Source organism: Salmo salar, chromosome ssa01, assembly GCF_905237065.1.
Source record: "Salmo salar chromosome ssa01, Ssal_v3.1, whole genome shotgun sequence".
NCBI lineage: Eukaryota > Metazoa > Chordata > Actinopteri > Salmoniformes > Salmonidae > Salmo > Salmo salar.
Genome location: NC_059442.1, coordinates 48,592,456 through 48,601,491, shown reverse-complemented (window position 1 = coordinate 48,601,491; position 9,036 = coordinate 48,592,456).

The window sequence follows — 9,036 nt, the reverse complement described above, 5'->3', positions numbered from 1 at the left end:
CTACTGCATGTTATTTGCCATTCTCACCAGGGCCTTTTGGGTAGCCATTGTAACTGTTGTCATCCCAGCTAGCACATATAGAGCTTGGTGAGAGCGTGGTTGTCCTATGGTTATTTTGCATACAACCTTTCCACAACCTTCTGGGAATGGTGCAGGATAGTTGCTTGGCTTTGGAACATAGTCAGCACAGTTAAAGAACTTGACAAAAAAAACATTATTTTCTTTGTATTTCATTACTTTAACACAATGTTTCCTAAAAGTTCAAACATGGTTACATTTAATTTCAATTTTGGTAATGTTCTAGGAACGTTCTCCAACTTGTTTGACATTGGGAATGTTCTCAAAGTTCAGAGAACATTAAGAAACATCGTTCTTCTGTGGAAATTTCAGTACTTCAGCATAATGTTGCAGGTTTCCTCATGGTTCTATTTAAAGTCATTTTCTCGGAACATTAAGAAAACTTTCCTTAAAAACCAAAAGCAAATATTTTGTAATGTTCTAAGAATGTTATTTAAAAACATATCCATTCTCAGTGTCAACAAAACTCTCTATCCTCTATCTTGTTAAGTGTGTTCAGGTGTGTTGGCCTGAGCTTGTTTTCTTTGAAATGGGGTCTGTTTGAATAGACTAAAATTAACAGCTTTGTATGAGTTAAAAAACATGGCATGCTAGCTCCTTCCTGGTGGTACAGTGGACTAAATGCATGGATGGAGTCAAGAAGATCATAGGTTAGAATGTCACTGACGGCATGCCACAATAAAATTATGTTTGCATGATTTAATGCCTAAATTAATTTCCATGAGCCGTGTGCTTGGAGTTCAGAACAGTTATCCCAAATCTAAGCTAGCAGTGTAAGTCTTAGTGAAAGTTAGGTTTGGGGTCACAACATTTAGAATGTTCTCAAACTTATTTGATTACCAAATTATTTTATTATTTAAATAATGTTTATAAAACATCCCAGGAGAACTTTCAGTTTCTCAAAACCTCCCTGCAACCTAAAATATACATTCACAGAACAGGCAAAATGTTCACTTCTGAACCAATGGGAATCCAAATGCTTACGTTCCCACAACTTCCAAGGAACGAAATGTGCTAGCTGGAATTTAAGTCATGCCTGATACACAATAGACATTTTCCCATAGAGGGTTAGAGTAGAGGTTGGGGTTAATGTGGATGCTACCATGATTATGCATAATCAAGAATACAGATGAGTGAGAAAGTTAGAGGCACAATGATCATCATGGCATTTTTCAGGATTAATTTAGAAGTGTTCAGAAACATCTTATCTACACTGAACAAAAATCTAAGCACAACATCTCCTTCACATAGAGTTGATCAGGCTGTTGATTGTGGAATGTTGTCCCACTCCTCTTCAATGGCTGTGCGAAGTTGCTGGATATTGGCGGGAACTGGAACACGCTGTTGTAGACATCGATCCAGAGCATCCCAAACATGAAAGAACTGGGACATTTTCAGCTTCCAGGAATTGTGTACAGATCCTTGCTACATGGGGCCGTGCATTATCATGCTGAATCAAGGTGATGGCAGCGGATTTTTGGCACGACAATGAGCCTCAAGGTCGCATCACGGTATTTGTATTTATTTATTATGGATCCCCTTCCTGGGGTCCAGCAAAATTTAAGTCCGTTTATACCATTTTTTAAAACATTACAATACATTCACAGATTTCACAACAAACTGTGTGCCCTCAGGCCCCTACTCCACCACTACCACATACTAAATCCATGTGTATGTATAGTGCGTATGTTATCGTGTGTCTGTGCCAATGTTTGTGTTGATATCTCTGTGCGTTCAAATTGCTATCGATAAAATGCAAGCTTATGCCTGCCCATACCATAACCTCACCGCCACCATGGGACACTCTGTTCACAACGTTGACATCAGCAAACCGCTGACCCACATGAAGCTATCTGCCCGGTACAGTTGAAACCGGGATTAATCCGTGAAAAGCACACTTTACCAGCAATCAATCAGGTCAAGACCCTGGTGAGGACAACGAGCACACAGATTAGTTTACCTGAGACAGTTTCTGACAGTTTGCAGAAATTCTTCGGTTGTGCAAACCCACAGTTTCATCAGCTGGCTGGCTAGCTGGTCTCAGACAATCCTGCAAGTGAAAAAGCTGGATGTGGACTGGCGTGGTTACACGTGGTCTGCAGCTGTGAGGCCGGTTGGATGTACTGCCAAATTCTCTAAAACAATGTTGGAGGTGGCTTATGGTAGAGAAATGTATATTAATTTGTCTGGCAACAGCTCTGTTGGACATTCCTGCACTCAGAATGTATATTGCGCTCTCCCTTAACTTGAGACATCTTTGGCATTGTATTGTGGCAAAACTGCACGTTTTAGAGTGGCTTTTTATGGTCCCCAGCACAAGGTCCACCTGTGTAATGATCATGTTTAATCACGAACAGGGATGTAAACAAATTTGTGCGCAACACTTGAGAGAAATATGCGCCTTATGCGTATGGAACATTTCTGGGATCTTTTGTTTCAGCTCATGAAATATGGGACCAACACTTTGCATGTTGCGTTTTATATTTTTGTTCAGTGTACTCACTTAGAAAGAAAATTACTCCAGTCAGTTCATATTGGGCAAAATACAACCTGAAGCAAATGCATCCAAATAAAATTGTATTGGTCACATACACATGTTTAGCAGATGTTATTTTGGTGTAGCGAAATGCTTGTTTCTAGCTCCGACAGTGCAGTAATAGCAAAACAATTAACAACATATACACACAAATCTAAGTAAAGGAATGTGTTGTGTATTGATATTCTAGTTTTGTCCCTTTAGGGCACCTGTAACCCCCCCTTGCTTACCTACGTTAAAAACGTAGTGTTGGAATGTTCTTCCTGTGAAACACATTAAACAATGCCCACGTAAATTTCTAATCCCGTCTCATGTCCTGTCCTTACATTAGTTGTACAAGTAATACAGTGTGCTATACAACAAAACTGGCGACGAGGAAGAAATGTTCTCACGTTTGTACTCATCATCTTCGGCCGAAAGTCTGAGTTAAATTCGATTTTGTTTTTTTTCGCTGTAGAAAGACGCAAACAAAACGTGGAGCTAGCCAGTCGAGTGATGCTAGCTAGCCTTTGATGTCACGGCAACGAGAGCCTTGAGGGATAGGAAGAGTTTCGCTGCGGGAGAAAGTGAAGTCATCGTGAGATAAAAGAAAGGGGGGGGGGAAGTGGTCTGGGTGTAAGGGACCGTCTGAAATGTGTGAATTAGAAAAATAAACCGAAAATGTCTGCATTGATTGGAAATATAGGAACATTTGATGAATCTGTGCAACAATGGAGTTCTTACACAGAACGTTTTGAGTACTTTGTTGGCAAATGGCATTAAAGCAGAAGTCGTTGTGCCAACATTTTTGACTGTTATGGGAGGAAAAACATTCAATCTACTGCGCAGCCTTGTAACGCCTGAAATACCTGGTGATAAATCATATGATGAAATTGTGGCTACCTTAAAAGGACATTATTCTCCCAAACCACTGATAATCGCAGAGAGATTCAGGTTTCATAAGAGAAATCAAGAGGAGGAAGAATCAATCTCACAGTTTGTGGCTGTATTGAAACAGTTATCTGAACACTGTGAATTTGGGCGATCAATGAGCGACACTATACGTGATAGGTTAGTGTGTGGCATGCGCAGCGAGGCAATTCAGAAACGCCTTTTGACTGAGAGTAACTTAACATTGCAGAGAGCAATAGAAGTGAGTACATCAATGGAAATGGCAAATAAAGACCCACAACAGCTAAGTGCATCGACCAAAGTGCATAAGGTGTCTACGTGGTTAAAAAACAAGGCAGGAGGTGGCAAGCCATGCTATCGCTGTGGGAAACCAGGTCACCAAGCAGAGGAGTGTTGGTGCAAAGACTTAGACTGCAGAAGTTGTGGGTAAAAAGGGTGCATGTAAAAACAAAAAGACACAATCAAACAAAAGTACTGAACAAAGGAAAAGCGACTTCAGGAAGTACAAAAAGAAAGTGCATAAAATGGAGCACACAGAGGATGAACAAAGTGATACCCTGTCTGAAGGGGAAGAATCTTTGCATGTTATGTCAATTTCAGACAATGGATACGGCTACTGGGAGACACCGCTACTGGATGGAAACGCAGTACGGATGCAAGTGGACACTGGAGCAGCCATATCTTTGCTGTCTGAGGCTGTATACAAGGAGAAACTACATCACCTCACACTACAGCCCACAAAGATGACGCTGAAAACATACACCGGTGAGATTGTTCCACTGAGAGGAAGCGTGATTGTTACAGTGGAGCTCAACAAACAGAAGGTAAAGCTACCACTCTACATTGTGAAAGGCAACCATCCAGCATTGCTAGGACGCACATGGCTGGAAAAGATCAAACTAAACTGGCAGGAAATTCACATGGTTGTAAAAGAGGACACAAACCTACAAGGGATATTGAGGAAACACGCGGATGTGTTCAAAGGAGACCTTGGCAGTAAGGACAAAACGGTTAAACTGACCGTGAAACCAGACAGCAAGCCAAAATGCTTCAAAGCTAGACCTGTCCCATACGCAATAAAACCAAAAGTTGAAATTGAGCTAAACAGACTAGTGGAGAGTGGAGTATTGGATCCAGTGAATGTTAGTGAATGGGCTACACCTGTTTTTCCAGTCATAAAAAAAGATGGATCACTCAGACTCTGTGGTGATTTCAAAGTCACCATTAACCCAGTCTTGACTGCTTAAAAATATCCACTACCCCTCATTGACGACCTCTTTTCTGGTTTAGCTTTAGGACAAAAATTCAGTAAGATAGGTCTGACATAAGTCTATCTACAGATGCATGTGGACCAAGAGTCACAAGAACTGTTGACCATAGTGACTCACAAAGGACTGTACAGGTCCTGGAATCACTTCAGCTCCGGCCTTGTTTCAGAGAGCTATGGACCAGATACTGAGCGGGCTCACTGGGTTCCAATGTTACCTCGATGATCTACTCATCACCGGCAAAGACGAGCAGGAGCACCTGAGAAACCTGAACGCTACACTACAGAGATTGGAGGAGTACGGTCTGAGGGTCCGGAAGGACAAATTTTTCCAGCCCTCTGTTGAGTACCTGGGCCACGTCATCGACAGTTCGGTGCTCCACAAGGCGCCATCGAAGGTGAAGGCTGTTGTGGAAGCTCCATCCCCACAGAACGTGAGTCAGCTGAGATCATTCTTAGGACTACTGACATACTACGCAAAGTTTGTGCCAAACCTAGCTAACATGTTAAAGCCACTGCATGAACTTTTGAACAAAACCAAACAGTGGAAGTGGACAGACAGATGTGAGGAGGCATTCAAGAAAGCGAAAACAGCCTTAGCTCAGTCAGAGGCCATAACCCACTTCAACCCCAACTTGCCATTACAGTTGGCATGTGATGCATCAAGACCTGGCCATGATCAAGACAAAGGAAATGATTGTGGACTACAGGAAAAGGAGCCCCATTCTCATTGACCGGGCTGTAGTGGAGCAGGTTGAGAGCTTCAAGTTCCTTGGTGTCCACATCACCAACAAACTCATGGTCCAAACACACCAGTCAAGAAGAGTGCACGACAAAGCCTATTCCCCCTCAGGAGACCCAAAAGATTTGGCATGGGTCCTCAGATCCTCAAAGTTCTACAGCTGCACCATCGAGAGCATCTTGACTGGTTGTATCACTGCCTTGTATGGCAACTGCTTGGCGTCCGACCGCAAGGCACTATAGAGGGTAGTTTGTACGGCCCAGTACATCACTGGGGCCAAGCTTCCTGCCAACCAGGACCTCTATACCAGGTGGTGTCAGAGGAAGGCCATAAAAATTGTCAGACTTCTTAACAGCTTCTACTCCCAAGCTATAAGACTCCTGAACAGCTAATCAAATGTCTACCCAGACTATTTGCATCCCCCCCCCGTACGCTGCTGCTATTCTGTTTATTATCTGTGCATAGTCACTTTTTTCTACCTACATGTACAAGCATTTCACTAAGGTGTTGTTATATTCGGCGCGTGTGACAAATAAAATGTGATTTGATTTATAAGGAAGTCAGTCAATTGAAATAAATTCATTAGGCCCTAATCTATGGATTTCACGACTGGGAATACAGATATGTACTCTTGGTCACAGATTCCTTTAAAAAATTGTTGGATCAGAAAACCAGTATCTGTTGTGATCCCCATTTGTCTCATGCAGCGTGACACATCTCCTTCGCATAGAGTTGATCAGACTGTTAATTGTGGCCTGTGGAATGTTTTCCCACTCCTCTTCATTGGCTGTGCGAAGTTGCTGGATATTGGGGGGACTGGCACACACTGTCTTACATGTCAATCCAGAGCATCTCAAACATGCTCAATGGTGACATGTCTAGTGAGTGTGCAGGCCATGGAAGAACTGGGACTGGGATTTTCAGCTTCCAGGAATTGTGTACAGATCCTTGCATTATCATGCTGAAATTAGGTGATTGTGGTGGATGAATGGCACATTTTAGTGTCCTTTTATTGTCCCCCCAGCACAAGGTGCATCTGTGTAATGATCATGCTGTTTAATCAGTGTCTTGATATGCCACACCTGTCAGGTGGATGGATTATCCTGGCTAAGGTGAAATGCTCACTAACCGGGAAATAAACTAATTTGTACACACAATTTGAGCGAAATAAGATTTTTGTGAGTATGGAAAATGTCACTACATGTTGCATTTATATTTTGTTCAATATACTTAACTTTTTACTACTTTAATACATAATTGAATTTGTTCCAATACTTTTGGTCCCCTAAATTTAGGGAACAATGTACAGAAGTGCTGTATTTTGTAAGCAGTTCACCTGATATGAATGAAAATACCCTCAAATTAAAGGGTCTGCACCTTAACCTCCTTAATCATTTAAAACCCAAAGTACTGGAGTACAGCGCCAAAACAACAACAAAATTGTCACTGTCCCAATACTTTGATCTCACTGTAATTCCATTTTGACATTATGCGGTATTGTGTCTAGGCCAGTGACAAAATGTATTTTAGCAACTTTCTGAAGGCACTGTACATGTAATATATAAATGAAAGACAAAATATATTTTAATATTTTCTTTATTATTCCAAGGCACAATGTATGTGTTGGCAGGCTGTCTGACAGTGTTTTATACGTACAGTGGGGGGAAAAAGTATTTGATCCCCTGCTGATTTTGTACGTTTGCCCACTTACAAAGAAATGATCAGTCTATAATTTTAATAGTAGGTTTATTTGAACAGTGACAGACAGAATAACAAAAAAATCCAGAAAAACGCATGTCAAAAATGTTATAAAATGATTTGCATTTTAATGAGGGAAATAAGTATTAGACCCCTCTGCAAAACATGACTTAGTACTTGGTGGCAAAACCCTTGTTGGCAATCACAGATGTCAGACGTTTCTTGTAGTTGGCCACCAGGTTTGCACACATCTCAGGAGGGATTTTGTCCCACTCCTCTTTGCAGATCTTCTCCAAGTCATTAAGGTTTCGAGGCTGACATTTGGCAACTCGAACCTTCAGCTCCCTCCACAGATTTTCTATGAGATTAAGGTCTGGAGACTGGCTAGGCCACTCCAGGACCTTAATGTGCTTCTTCTTGAGCCACTCCTTTGTTGCCTTGGCCGTGTGTTTTAGGTCAATGTCATGCTGGAATACCCATCCACGACCCATTTTCAATGCCCTGGCTGATGGAAGGAGGTTCTCACCCAAGATTTGACGGTACATGGCCACGTCCATCGTCCCTTTGATGCGGTGAAGTTGTCCTGTCCTCTTAGCAGAAAAACACCCCCAAAGCATGTTTCCACCTCCATGTTTGACGGTGGAGATGGTGTTCTTGGGGTCATAGGCAGCATTCCTCCTCCTCCAAACACGGCGAGTTGAGTTGGTGTCAAAGAGCTCCATTTTGGTCTCATCTGACCACAACACTTTCACCAGTTGTCCTCTGAGTCATTCAGATGTTCATTGGCAAACTTCAGACGGGCATGTATATGTATTCATCTCCTGTCTGGATTACTGCAACTCGCTGTTGGCTGGGCTCCCTGCCTGTGCCATGAAACCCCTACAACTCATCCAGAACGCCGCAGCCCGTCTGGTGTTCAACCTTCCCAAGTTCTCTCACGTCACCCCGCTCCTCCGCTCTCTCCACTGGCTTCCAGTTGAAGCTCGCATCCGCTACAAGACCATGGTGATTGCCTACGGAGCTGTGAAGGGAACGGCACCTCCATACCTTCAGGCTCTGATCAGGCCCTACACCCAAACAAGGGCACTGCATTCATCCACCTCTGGCCTGCTGGCCCCCCTACCTCTGAGGAAGCACAGTTCCCGCTCAGCCCAGTCAAAACTGTTCGCTGCTCTGGCACCCCAATGGTGGAACAAGCTCCCTCATGACGCCAGGACAGCGGAGTCAATCACCACCTTCCGGAGACACCTGAAACCCCACCTCTTTAAGGAATACCTAGGATAGGATAAAGTAATCCTTCTAACCCCCCCCCTTAAAAGATTTAGATGCACTATTGTAAAGTGGTTGTTCCACTGGATATCATAAGGTGAATGCACCAATTTGTAAGTCGCTCTGGATAAGAGCGTCTGCTAAATGACTTAAATGTAATGTAAATGTAAAATGTAATGTATTCTTGAGCAGGGGGACCTTGAGGGTGCTGCAGCATTTCAGTCCTTCACGGCGTAGTGTGTTACCAATTGTTTTCTTGGTGACTATGGTCCCAGCTGCCTTGAGATCATTGACAAGATCCTCCCGTGTAGTTCCTGGCTGATTCCTCATCGTTCTCATGATCATTGCAACTCCACGAAGTGAGATCTTGCATGGAGCCCCAGGCCGAGGGATATTGACAGTTCTTTAGTGTTTCTTCCATTTGCGAATAATCGCACCAAATGTTGTCACCTTCTCACCAAGCTGCTTGGCGATGGTCTTGTAGCCCATTCCAGCCTTGTGTAGGTCTACAATCTTGTCCCTGACATCCTTGGAGAGCTCTTTGGTCTTGGCCAT